At 50.3% G+C, this 14,221-nt stretch overlaps 1 long non-coding RNA gene across 2 annotated transcripts in view; it reads left to right on the top strand.

Moving 5' to 3' along the window:
- The window catches only part of LOC138249774 (uncharacterized), a 220,029-nt gene extending 207,537 nt beyond the window's left edge, over positions 1-12,492 (top strand). The window contains exon 7 of one of the 2 annotated variants that reach the window (XR_011194841.1): positions 12,243-12,492. This is a non-coding gene — a long non-coding RNA (uncharacterized lncRNA). The remainder of the gene's footprint in view (positions 1-12,242) is intronic. The other variant, XR_011194840.1, reaches the window with a different exon arrangement.
- Positions 12,493-14,221: the final 1,729 nt, after the last annotated feature.

Below are 14,221 nucleotides of genomic sequence, written 5' to 3'. Positions count from 1 at the left end.
CACCCACAGAAGAGGCCCACAATGATGACAGCAGCTCTGTCCAACTGGATCTAGATGACCAGCCCGAACCATCGTGGGCCTTGGGACAGTCGGTTACCCTCACACAGGCACAGGCCACCACAGACCTACCCCCCCTCTGGTAACACCAGCACAGCACCCACCCAGCGGGCCCATACCTCCGTCCCCAGTACACGTCAATCAGCTGTGTGTCCACCACTACAGGAAACCCAGGATAACCCACCACCCAAACAAGAACAGGGACCTGGGGGTAGTGGTAGTGGGCAACTGGGGAACTGGGAGGGCTGCTGTGTGACAGGGGGTGGTCAGGCCAAGGGAACCCACTCTCCACGAGGCCCTCTCCTCCATCATGGGAGCATACCACCACTCCCAGGAGACGATTGCAACGGTTCTGGCCAAGTTGTCAGGAGACCCAGCGCATGCAGGAGGAACAGTATTTGGGGTTCAGGGAGGAACTCAGAACCATCAGCTCCGCCCTGGGCACCATCGTAGGGGTGCTGAAGGAAATACTCAACACCAGGAGGGACACTGTGGCACTACAAGGGGCCCCTGACACTAGCATGGACGAGGTACAGCCCACCACCTCCACCGGCACTAGTGGACAGGAGGCACCGCCACATGACCACCACACCAGCACCCCACCCCCTGCAGATGGAGAACCACCCCGCAAGCGGTCCCTGAGATCCAGAAACAAGCCAGAGCACGATGCCAAGACCCCCGCCAAGAAATGAGACCACCCTGATTGTCAACCCACTGTCCCACTTTGTCACCCTGTCCATATTGGAACTGCCCCAGCTCCACTTCCTATGCCCATATGGGCAATGCACCTGTGAGACTAATAGACTGGACTCTGCCATGGACACTCCTCTGCCATCTCCCCTCACCATTTCACTACCCCCTCCAATTTTGAGCACTTCAATAAACACACTTAAAGCACAAAACAATTTGGAGTCTGTCTGTGATTTCGAAATAGTATACTAGCAATTACAGTGGCAAAATGTTCATTCAAATGTAATGTCAACATACCTGTCACACAGCTCTAGTCCATGAGGAATCTAATCAGATGACACACGTTGGGACTCACACCTGTGAAACCGTAAGGGAAAGTGACAACTCAGTGACCATACACTGTGTGAAATCAACAGACAGGATAGAGGTAGAAGTGTAAAAGTACTTGTAGTAGGCAGGAATGTATTCTCACCTGTGTTTCACTGGAAATATTGCTGGATGACTGAGTCCCTGTTGTCAATGTCTTCTTCCTCTGCTTCCTCCTCATCACTGTCCACAGGCTTCACAGCTGCCACAACACCGCCATCTTGACCATCCTCCTGCAGAAAAGGCACCTGTCGTCGGAAAGCCAAGTTATGAAGCATACAGCAGGCCACGATGATCTGGCACACCTTCTTTGGTGAGTAGAATAGGGATCCACCTGTCATATGGAGGCACCTAAACCTGGCCTTCAGGAGGCCGAAGGTGCGTTCGATCACCCTCCTAGTCCGCCCATGGGCCTCATTGTAGCGTTCCTCTGCCCTGGTCCTGGGATTCCATGACAGGTTGGGGTAACCAGAGTCACCTAATAACCACACCCTGTGCCTCTGTAGTTGACCCATCATATAAGGGATGCTGCTATTCCGCATGATGTAGGCGTCATGCACTGAGCCAGGGAACATGGCATTCACATGGGAGATGTACTGGTCTGCCAAACATACCATCTGTACATTCATCGAATGATAACTCTTCCGGTTCCTGTACACCTGTTCACTCCTGTGGGGGGGGACCAAAGCCACATGGGTCCCATCAATGGCACCTATGATGTTGGGGATATGTCCAACGCATAGAAGTCACCTTTCACTGTAGGCAAGTCCTCCACCTGATGGGACACGATGTAGCTGCGCATATGTTTCAGCAGGGCAGACAACACTCTGGACAATACGTTGGAAAACATAGGCTGGGACATCCCTGATGCCATGGCCACAGTTGTTTGAAATGACCCACTTGCAAGGAAATCGAGCACTGATAGCACCTGCACTTGAGGGGTGATTCCTGTTGGATGTCGGATTGCTGACATCAGGTCTGGCTCCAACTGGGTACACAGTTCCTGGATTGTGGCACGGTCAAACCTGTAGGTGATGATCAAATTTCTTTCCTCCAATGTCGACAGGTCCACCAGCGGTCGGTACACCGGAGGATTCTGCCATCTCCTCACATGTCCCAGCAGACGGTGCCTATGAAGGACAACAGTGACCACAGAGTCAAACAACTCAGAGGTATGTACCCAGAGTCTACACAGAACACGAGTCATACCCAAAATCTGGCCTGTATGTGTGTTGAGAGTAGGCCTAGGTATGTGTGACACAGTTGGTAATTAGGCCATGTGGGTCCCTGAAATAGCGGCTGCCTGACCTCTAAAGCGGGACAATGGGATGTGAGGTAACTGCGCTGGCATTGTACACCGTTGCGGTAGGCGGTCGAAGACCGCGGCGCAATGCTGCATTTGTTAACATTGGACCCTATGGGTCCCAGGAGCCAATGACGATGAACGCCGGCGGTGATGGTACGCACCGCCGCAGACGTGACCTCAATTTTCTATCTGTTGAATCACTCGATACCTGATCTTCAACAGGAGAGGACCTACACTGCAAGTGCTGCTGTGACCTCGGTCTGGAAGAGACAATGGCTTGTGCGTCTGGGGAAAGGGCCCCTGCCTTCACATCGCAGGAGTTGGAGAAGCTAGTCGACGGGGTCCTCCCCCAGTACACGCTACTGTACAGTCCTCCAGACCAGCAGGTAAGTACAAAGGGAGCATGTTGTATGGGCTATGCCTGTGTGGAGAGGGCTGGTTGTAAGAAGGAAGGGGGCAGAGTCCTGCATGCATGAAAGACGGTGCATGTGCCACATGGCAAGGGTAGGGATGGGGGCCCCTCACTTTGACTATGCAGTTGGTAATGACTTCTCTTCTTCCCCTGTACATTTCATGTAGGTCAGCGCCCACCAGAAGAAGGATATTTGGTGTGCCATCGCCAAGGACGTCTGGACCCTGGGGATCCACCAGAGACGTAAGGCATGGCCCTGTGGCCCCCCACCCCACCTCTGTAGAGTGGCAAGTACAGCTATTCATGCACCTGTGTCATCTGTGTGCAGGTCTCGTCCTTAGCCTTGTAGGCCATTTCCCAGGAATTGCACTGTAGAGTCCAAGAGCGCGACGTAGTGCAGGGGGCTGCTGAGTCTGTCTTGTCCGCCAACAGTAGCAGTAAGCCATGCACTCAACCTGTCTTTCTTCTGTTCTCCCCCCCCCCCCTTTTTTTTGCTGTCTCCCTGTTCTTGTGTGCATTAGCATCATCAGGCGGAGGAGCAGTGGCACCGGAGTATGAGGGAGCTGCATCCCACATGGGTTTGGAGGCCCACACTACGGACTCGGGATACACCAGTGGGACGGAGGGCGAGGGGAGCACCATGGCAATCACAGGATCTGCAACCAGCGACACAGACTCGTCCTCCAATGGGAGCTCCCTTGTGGTGGCGGCAACATCTGTGCCCCCCACTTCAGCAGGTACAGCCGCCACCCCCCCTACCATTACCGCCCTCCCAGCAGCCCCTCAGCCTTCGCCCCGTGCCCGCTCACCCAGGAGGGTGGGCATCTCTTTCGCCCCAGGCACCTCAGGCCCTGCCCCAGTCAACTCTGCTGCCCTCAGTGTGGAGGCCATTGACCATCTCAGGTCCCTCACTGTTGGGCAGTCTACCATTTTTGATGCCATCCAGGGTGTAGAAAGGGAGTTGCAACACACAAATGCATTCCTGGAGGGCATTCATTCTGGTCAGGCTGCCCTTCATCGAACTGTTCAAACTCTGGCCTCAGCACTGATGCCAGCCATTGTCCCTGTGTCTAGCCTCCCCCTCCAACTTCCTCCACCCAGACCCAATCCCCTGTACCTCTGCCTATCCCAAGCACACCATCAGACCAGCCTGCACACACCTCACCACACAAGTGAAGCTCAGGCAAACATAAGCACCACACATCCCACAGGCACTCACGCAAGCATCACACACATACAGACACACTAACATCTACTGCCTCCACTGTGTCCCCCTCCTCGTTGTCTCTCTCCTCCCTCCCAGTCTCGTCTACACTCACACCTGCATGCACTGCCACTACAGCCACTACGTCCCGCACCAGCACACCCACCACCACACCGCGCTCACGTGCACTCAGCACCCCCAATACCATTCACACGTCCCCTGTGTCATCTCCCAGTGTGTCTGTGACGCCCCCTCCCAAGATACACAAACGCAGCCACATACCCACCCAACAGCCATCCACCTCACAGCAGCCTCCAGCACATGCACCTGCACCCAAATCCACTAAACTTACACCTCCTACAACCACCACTTCTTCCTCCACTCCCAAACCCCCTCCAGCTACCCGTCCCAGTGTCTCCAAACAACTTTTCATGTCCACCCTTAACCTATTCCCCACCACCCCCCCCTGTCCAACTCATAGGTCACGCACTAGCACCTCAGCCACAAAACCACCGGCAACAGTGGTTCCTGTTGTGACAGGTATGTGGAGTTCACCGGCCACTAGGCCAGCCAGTGTTTCACGGAGCCAGAGCACAGCCAGTCCCCCCCCTGTGAAGCACCAGAAGTTGGCCAGTGCCCGGCGTGAGAGGGGGAAGACTCCAGCCACCCAAGCCGCCTCACAGGGGTCACGGGGAAAGTGTAGACTCAGCTGTGACTCCTCCCAAGGTGGGGAAGGGGCAGAAGAAAGCCGCAAAGTCTGGGAGGAGCAGCACAGCAGAGATGACCGCCATCATCCCTGCTGGCCAGGAGGCCACCGCCAGCCCCATCGTCGCTGCCCAGGAGGCCACCACCATCCCCATCGTCGCTGCCAAGGAGGCCACCGCCAGTCCCCTCGTCGCTGCCCAGGAGGACCCGCCAGCCACAGCCCAGCTGTCCAGGAGGACCCCGCCAGCCACAGCCCAGCTGTCCAGGAGGACCCCGCCAGCCACAGCCCAGCTGCCCAGGAGGACCCTGCCAGCCACAGCCCAGCTGGGGAACGAAGGACCGCCAGCCCCAGCCCAGCTGGGCAATGAATGACCACCAAGTCAAGTACCGCTGAACAGGGCAAGGACCGCCATGTCAAGCACCGCTGAACAAGGCAAGCACCGCTGAACAGGGCAAGGACCGCCATGTCAAGCACCGCTGAACAGGGCAAGCACTGCTGAACAGGGCAAGGGGCAAGCACCGCTGAACAGGGCAAGGACCGCTGAACAGGGCAAGCTCCGCCAACTCAAGCACTGCTGAACAGGGCAAGAACCGCTGAACAGGGCAAGGACCGCTGAACAGGGCAAGGACCGCCATGTCAAGTACTCTGGGCACCAGTCCCCCTCTAGAACCAGTGGAGACATACATCCACTCCATCTGTTCTTGGCAGGATGAAGCACGCTGGGCACCAGTCCCCCTTCAGAACCAGTGGAGACATGCATCCACTCCGTCTGTCCTGCACAGGATGAAGCACTCTGGGCACCAGTCCCCCTCCAGAACCAGTGGAGACATGCATCCACTCTGTCTGTCCTTGGCAGGATGAAGCACTCGGGGCACCAGTCCCCCTCCAGAACCAGTGGAGACTGTTATGCACTTGAGAGACTGTGGCTTTGCACTCCCCAGGATATGGCAGTGGGCAAACCACCCACTGTAGAGACTTGAGAGACTGTGGCTTTGCACCCCCCAGGAAGGTACAGTGGGCAAACCACCCACTGTAGAGACTTGAGAGACTGTGGCTTTGCACTCCCCAGGATGGTACAGTGGGCAAACCACCCACTGTAGAGACTTGAGAGACTATGGCTTTGCACTCCCCAGGATGGTACAGTGGGCAAACCCCCCACTGGAGAGACTTGAGAGACTGTGGCTTTGCACTCCCCAGGGTAAAGCAGTGGGCAAACCACCCACTGTAGAGACTTGAGAGACTGTGGCTTTGCACTCCCCAGGATACATAAATGGGCATGGAGCCCCCTCATGGATCTGGCGTCGTGTACTCATCCGGCTGAGGTGTTTCACGGAGCCAGAGCACAGCCAGTCCCCCCCCTGTGAAGCACCAGAAGTTGGCCAGTGCCCGGCGGGAGAGGGGGAAGACTCCAGCCACCCAAGCCGCCTCACAGGGGTCACGGGGAAAGTGTAGACTCAGCTGTGACTCCTCCCAAGGTGGGGAAGGGGCAGAAGAAAGCCGCAAAGTCTGGGAGGAGCAGCACAGCGGAGATGACCGCCATCATCCCTGCTGGCCAGGAGGCCACCGCCAGCCCCATCGTCGCTGCCCAGGAGGCCACCGCCAGTCCCCTCGTCGCTGCCCAGGAGGCCACCACCATCCCCATCGTCGCTGCCAAGGAGGCCACCACCAGTCCCCTCGTCGCTGCCCAGGAGGACCCGCCAGCCACAGCCCAGCTGTCCAGGAGGACCCCGCCAGCCACAGCCCAGCTGTCCAGGAGGACCCCGCCAGCCACAGCCCAGCTGCCCAGGAGGACCCTGCCAGCCACAGCCCAGCTGGGGAACGAAGGACCGCCAGCCCCAGCCCAGCTGGGCAATGAATGACCACCAAGTCAAGTACCGCTGAACAGGGCAAGGACCGCCATGTCAAGCACCGCTGAACAAGGCAAGCACCGCTGAACAGGGCAAGGACCGCCATGTCAAGCACCGCTGAACAGGGCAAGCACTGCTGAACAGGGCAAGGGGCAAGCACCGCTGAACAGGGCAAGGACCGCTGAACAGGGCAAGCTCCGCCAACTCAAGCACTGCTGAACAGGGCAAGAACCGCTGAACAGGGCAAGGACCGCTGAACAGGGCAAGGACCGCCATGTCAAGTACTCTGGGCACCAGTCCCCCTCTAGAACCAGTGGAGACATACATCCACTCCATCTGTTCTTGGCAGGATGAAGCACGCTGGGCACCAGTCCCCCTTCAGAACCAGTGGAGACATGCATCCACTCCGTCTGTCCTGCACAGGATGAAGCACTCTGGGCACCAGTCCCCCTCCAGAACCAGTGGAGACATGCATCCACTCCGTCTGTCCTTGGCAGGATGAAGCACTCGGGGCACCAGTCCCCCTCCAGAACCAGTGGAGACTGTTATGCACTTGAGAGACTGTGGCTTTGCACTCCCCAGGATATGGCAGTGGGCAAACCACCCACTGTAGAGACTTGAGAGACTGTGGCTTTGCACCCCCCAGGAAGGTACAGTGGGCAAACCACCCACTGTAGAGACTTGAGAGACTGTGGCTTTGCACTCCCCAGGATGGTACAGTGGGCAAACCACCCACTGTAGAGGCTTGAGAGACTATGGCTTTGCACTCCCCAGGATGGTACAGTGGGCAAACCCCCCACTGGAGAGACTTGAGAGACTGTGGCTTTGCACTCCCCAGGGTAAAGCAGTGGGCAAACCACCCACTGTAGAGACTTGAGAGACTGTGGCTTTGCACTCCCCAGGATACATAAATGGGCATGGAGCCCCCTCATGGATCTGGCGTCGTGTACTCATCCGGCTGAGGTGCCCCCCCTTCCCTTCCCCCTGAGGTGCCTGTTGTATTTCTATCTGATGCCCCTGCAGTGTTCTCTCCGTCATGTTCGAGTATCTTGTGTGGGCCTCGCCCATGCATTTTGGTCCCAGTGGTCCACGGACTATGAATGGTGTATTACCTGGACTACTATTCGTGGTGTATATTTTGTTAATAGTGTATATATGTATATTTTTGCTTACTCTATTTTGATATTATACAATGGTTACACTCATTTCCTTTTGTCTTTGCATTCTTCCGGGGGGGGGGGTGGGGGTTTGGGGGGTGTTACTGTAATGTTTGGATATGCAATGGTGTGTGTGTTGTAGTGGGTGGGGGTGGAGGTGTTACGTGTGTGTGTGTCCCTGTTTTTTGCCTCCCCCCCTCCCCTATGTCGTAGGTGCAGTACTCACCGTGGTCTTCACCACTGGCGTTGGTGCTCCTGGTACAGGAGCAGGAAGACTATTGCAGGAAGAATTTGGAGTTCCGGCTCCATGGTGCCCTCCTTCCTCGTGAAGTGTGTAGAGGTGAGCGTTTTCCCTTCGAAATGCATGTTTCCGACGTGTTTTTATCCGCGGGGAATCCGCCCCGGAAAAGGTGGCGGATTGGCCTGCCATAATAGTGTGGGCGGTACATTGTCTCCCGCCTGCCTGTTGGCGGTGACCGCCGCGCTGTTTGTCAGTACCGCCGTGGCGGTCGGAGTGTTAAAGTGGCTGTTTTGTTGGCGGTTTCTGCCACGGTCGTAATTGCAAATATTTTACTGTTGGCGGTCTAACCACCGCTTTAACACCGTCTGTCAGGGTTGTAATGACCACCCATAATATTTGTCTGGATATTTGCAGGTCAAAAATGATCAAGATGCAATAAGAAAATGTAAAGGTATCACTGAAAAGTGATATAAAGGGGGTCATTTTGACCTCAGTGGTCTTTTCTAAAGACCGCCGAGGGACCGCCGTGCAGCAGACCGCCAGTGGTGGCGGTTTTCCGCTCGGCGTATTATGACTGTTGGCAGCTCTCCGTCCTTTTTTGGAATAGTCCCCTCCACGCATGAGAATCCCAGACAATATTGTATGATATTACATTTACATATGTGTTTGCAGCCTGTGAAAAGGGCTAAAAGTGGCCAATTCTATTTATTTTTTTATTATAAATGAGAAGCCAATCACTTAAAAACAGTGGCTTAATTTGGACAATTAGCATAGAAAATCTTTCACAAACCTTTTTAAATTAAAAGGGAATGAAGAATAGTGTTAGCCAATGGGCTGCAATGCAAAACATTGGGAAAGGAAACTGGCACTGTGCCTTTAAGACCTTCACAGTACACCCTATTTCCTATGACCCTCCCCCCCCCACGAGTAAAAGGGCAGATCATTTTCATGGAGGATGAGAGGATAAAAGGATCCTGGATGAAAACGAGAGCTGTATTTCCTCTTTTCTCTTGTCAGGGGTAGTGGGTGTCTTGTTTGTTATTATGATAAGGGTTCTCCTATAAAACAAACTAGGATTACAGGTGAGTCACTTTTCCTTCTCCTCCAGGGGATCCTCATCATTAGTCATAAAAACTGAATACAATAGCATGTGCAGCTCATAAATATGCGGACGAGAAGAAGAAAACAGTTCCTGGAGTCACTTAAAAAGGTTTCTCAAATATGCTTGCCGTACATGAATATCTGCTCTGGAGTCCAAATCCAGAAAATACTGTCAGGTAAACATGTACACGAATCTCAGGTACAAGCCTTACAAATTTCTTAAATGGACACATTTCTAAGAGAGCAGCAGCTTTGTATGGTGTGGAATGTGCTTTGGGTCTACCAGGCAATGGTGTTTTTGCTAGATGGTGTGAAAAAAGTATACAAGAGACTATCCATATATAGAAATAGGTTGCTTTTATGAAGATAAACTTACTGGGCCACAATTTACAAAAAGAAGTTCTGATTTTGTCTATATAAAATTTCAAAGATCTCTTTATATGTAGGGGATGCAATGCTCTTTCAGCAGGAGTAGCTGAATTAAGAAAGAATGTAGGTGAGGAGATGGTCTGGTTAATGGGAAAAATTACTCTACATTAGGAAGAAAACAGGTAGGTTCTCATGACCACTCTATTACTATTGAGTACTGTGCATGGGTCAGTAGTGCATAAAACCTACATTTCACTAACTCTGCGCACAGTGGCAATAGTGACTGCTTTAGGAGCCAGACCGCTAAGTACAGTGCTGAAAGGTTGGCCTATAGGACAAAGCCTCGCAACTTGTACAGGGGATTTTGTATGCCCAGTAGTGTCTTGTCTGATTGCTCTGAAAGGGGTAGAATGTCCATGAACCACCATTGGTAGAGCCAGTCTGGTGATATAATGATCATTCTGGTCATGAACTGGTAAGAACTGTTGGTATAAGGGAGATTGGGGGAAATGCATAAAGAACTTTCTTTGACCAATCTATTAAAAGGGCATTCCCCTTTGACTCTGGTTTGTAGAATTTGGAGATATAATCTTGGCATCTTTTGTTACTTGCATCTGCAAGCACGTCTATCTGTGAATAACAAAGAACTGAAACATTTCTTGCAAGACTCTGCTGCTTAGAACCTTTTGTAATTTTCTTGAAATGCATATATGCTTATAACTGATAATTATTCCCCTGAAAGAGGAGAAGGGTTACAGGTAACCTTCACTGGGGAGCATGGAGTGCTCTAGGGGATAACTGCCAATTCCCAAAATATGTAAACAACTTTTCTTTTTAAATTTAAACTAAGCCCCATTTCCTCAAAGGGAAACAGACTCCATTTAAAAAAACAAAGTATTCTGCAATCACAGATTTGTTAATCTGCTGATCCTAGCATGCCACCACCCTTGTGATGGCATCCACTAATACCGATTTTGCAATTTGAGCCCTTCCTCATGAATACTGATTAGATAGTTTGAATTCCAACCCACTAGGATTCAGAATTTTGTCAACCAGTTAATGGGTTGGTTCACAAATCTCTTTTTATTTGCAATTGATGATCACTTTTTGTCATGGCAATTCCATAGCTCTTCCCTCTAGAGATAGGAATAACATTGTCTCCCAGTTGGTCGCCATTGCTTTTGACAAAGTCTTAGCTTTATAGATTCCTTCCTATGTTTTGTCTTTCCCTTGAACAAAGCAAACTTTCCTAATTTATTGGGCTGGACTACACACAGGAGAGCTACTTGCAGGTTGCTAGAGAGCTACCAGTAGCTCACAAACTCCTTGTTGGAGAAGCCTCCCCCAGACAATGACAAACTGACAGTGTGTGGACTTGCACACTGTAGCTTCACTTGTGGTTCTACTTACAAGTTCAGCCTGTGAATAGCAGTTGGAAGGTGTGTGTGGAAATGAGGCTTGAATCCAGAAACCACATGCAGGAAAGGGCCCTGTCATTACGTTACCCAAATATTAGTCCACATTTCCAGGCCTGCAACTCATTATTGCACCATATACTTGGTAAATTCCCACTGGGAAACAACAATGCCCAGTCCTTTGTACCATGCAGCATGATCACACCCTCAAACAAGGGTCATAAAGTGCTCTGCAAACTTTTAGAAAATTAAAACAGTAGTTTGAGCAGTGACCCCTAAATTGGGTCCTTGTTTGGCTATTCAGATTTGCAGTTGTGTGAACTAAGAGGGAGAACATAACTTTTCTTACTTCACCAGCCAGCAGAAACATTTGAGGCACTTGGAGATTACACCAGTTTTAGAGCATCCTCACTTTGCTATATAGATGGTGCCCCTGGGCATTGCTGACCTTCACCCTGTTTCTCTGTTGCTACCTAAGATTTGGAATTAGTTGTTTGTGTCGAAAGTTGACAGTTGCAGTTTGTTCCATCTGGGAAATGTGCATTACAGAGAATACCAAAGCGATGGCAGGGGTGCTTACGGAGGTTTCTGCCACTGGCAGCTGCACCAGGAATGGATATCAGGCCATACTCTGTTGCCCTCTCTGTCAGTATAGATGGACATTTGTCATATTCAAATCAGATTAAGGGCCTGATTAGATCACAGCAAAGAGGAATACTCTGTCACAAATCTGATGTATATCCTGTCCGCCATATTGCAATCCCTGATGGGATATCTGTCATGTTTGGGATGGAGTATTCCCTCTACCAAGATCTAATCAGGCCCAAAGAGTCTTTTAGTGTGTAGCTGACACTGTCCTTTGAAGACACAGAAACCTCCACATCAATGGTGTAACAACAGCCCTCTCAGCACCCACGTTGCAGGGGTGGTGGGGCCCTAGCTGTAGGGGTCCCTATCAGCACTGAATACTGTGCATGGGTGGTGGGCGTCTGGCCTGACAGCGCCTGATTGAGTCGGGCCCCATTCCATGTACTTTGAACGGGGCCCCCCTCAAGTTTCATTACGCTACTGCTCCACCTTCTCTAAATATGGTGGTGGGAGGGGTTTGAGGGGACGACTGGGGAGAAGCCACCTGCCAAACTTTAAAAACTCATTTTTTAACTTGAGTAATAGCACCTCAGCCGGAATGGCCATGGCACTTACCCTCTTGAAGGAAACACAGAGAGCCCAAGACCGGTATGCAATAGAAAAATATATTATTCGGAAATATTGTCAGTGTTAATAACTTAGCCTCTCGTCTTCCTTTTTTGTAATTGCATGAAATGTAACCTTTTGCAAATATTTAAATCCCATCTTAATTTATTCCTGCAGATTTCCTAAAAAAAGAAAGAGAGTAAGTTGCCTATTTAAGAATATCTACTATAAAGCATATTTTCACATTAAAACTTTAAAATGGTATCATGGTTCTTACTGTATGCTCTGTCACTGATGGTGTTCGTGAGGAGTGTGAAATGGAAGGGGTGGAATCTGAATAACCAATGAAGTGCTCCAGTGGAACATTCCAGATAAACCAGTCTTTCCCTTTATATTGGACCTGGAAGGAATATTTAACCCTATGACGTGTATGTCATCGGGTTCCAAAGGTTGGGGAAGCATTTTTTATATATCTCCTAGATGTTGGTTATTGACATTTCTAACTGTTTTATGGCAACTGCTCATTTCAGCATTTTCTCCCAGAGCTTGGAAGGGTTTGACTTTGGGCCCTAGCTTTAAACAAGCATTGGGAAACTCAATAGGCCTCTTCCAAGATTGAAGCATACCTAAGGACTTTGTCAATTATGGTGTTTCCTTGTGGCCACCATGTGTGTACATAATTGCAAGGTGGAAAGAGAAATTGTACTAAGATGGCTGCTGTCTATGCGTCCATGCGTTTTGCATTAAGAAAATTTAAAAAAACATGCTTTCAAATGGCCACTGCATAGAGGCACAGTTGCCATATTGGAATGGTTTTGTCTTTCCTTAACAGAAGATCATTCTAATTTGGCCAACATGCATTCATATGCATTAACAGCAGCCGCCTTTGAATGTTTCTCTATTTTGCTTTAAGCAAAAGCATAACAAAATGGTCACCACCTGTGCTCATGATAAAGAAGACAGGAAGGGAAATGAAACTTGGTTTACAGAATACAATGATTGGAGTATGTAGGATGATTGGCTTCCGAATCTAAATGCGTGAGATGCTGCATTGAGTAAACTGCTGATATATGATGTTTATTAATATCATTTTGAAATGAGGCCAATAAATATTTGTATGCCATTCTTTGATTGAGAATAAGTTCATGTTACTGCTGTTTAGTTTGGATCAACTGTCACTTACAAAACAAACAAATAAGTGGAATTGCTGTTTCTGGACCTGCCATTTTCTATATTAGGGATCCCCATACAAGTCAGACAGTGATGTGTGATGTTCCAAAATCGTGTGCACCCAGAAACCCTGTGTCACAAGTAACTATTGTTTATGCAAAGCCACCAGTCTTCTCCCACTGCCACATATCAAATCTATTGTTCCTTAAACTATTTAAATGGAAGAATGTAAGAAATTGGTTAATTGGCTGAGAGGGATGTAATCCCTACTGAAGCAACAGCCACAATCCTTGTCAGGCTGAACTGCAAAAGTCACAAAATTAAGCTATGCTTAACCCTGTGTTAGCTTGGTAGAAAAGCAGTCAACTTAACGTAGAGGTACTGAGTAAAGTATTTATGCAGCACACAGACATTAATAATGTGAAAACACAACACAAGAAAAATCCCAAACTACAAACAAAATGACACCAAAATGAATTAAATCCACTCAGTAGAATGAGAGTTATGAATTTTTTTAAGTTTTAGGTGTAAAATAGCACCTAACATATCAAAGCGCCAACCATTGGTATCTGCACAAGACCAGGGCAATGTCAAAAGTTAAGGCCCACTAAGATGGAGTGCTGTTTGGATGCATGAGGTCAGTTCGACCCGTTCTCGGCTTACCTTTAGATTTAGAACACATTTTGAAGAAAGGTTCCTGAGAAGGTAAAGTTCAGTGGGGCAAGGCAGCTGGCAGTGTTCGAGGAGGAGGTGTCAACATCGAGGAGCCACTGGATGGAGTCACAGTGAAGATTTCTACCTTCGAACTTTGTTACTTTTTTGGAAGCCAGATCTCCAGGTGCACACAGCTGCAGGCTGTAGCCGACAAGGGCTTCACAAGGCCGGATATCTTCGCCAAGAGGTCCCGCTAAGCAGGATTTGGTTCTGCAGAGAATAATGTAGCCGAAGCTACCATGGAGTCAGGCTGACCAGTGATACACCTTGGG

This window comes from Pleurodeles waltl, chromosome 8 (assembly GCF_031143425.1).
Source record: "Pleurodeles waltl isolate 20211129_DDA chromosome 8, aPleWal1.hap1.20221129, whole genome shotgun sequence".
NCBI classification, from domain to species: domain Eukaryota; kingdom Metazoa; phylum Chordata; class Amphibia; order Caudata; family Salamandridae; genus Pleurodeles; species Pleurodeles waltl.
Note: the sequence above shows the minus strand (reverse complement) of the source record. Positions and strands in the feature narration are given on the sequence as shown.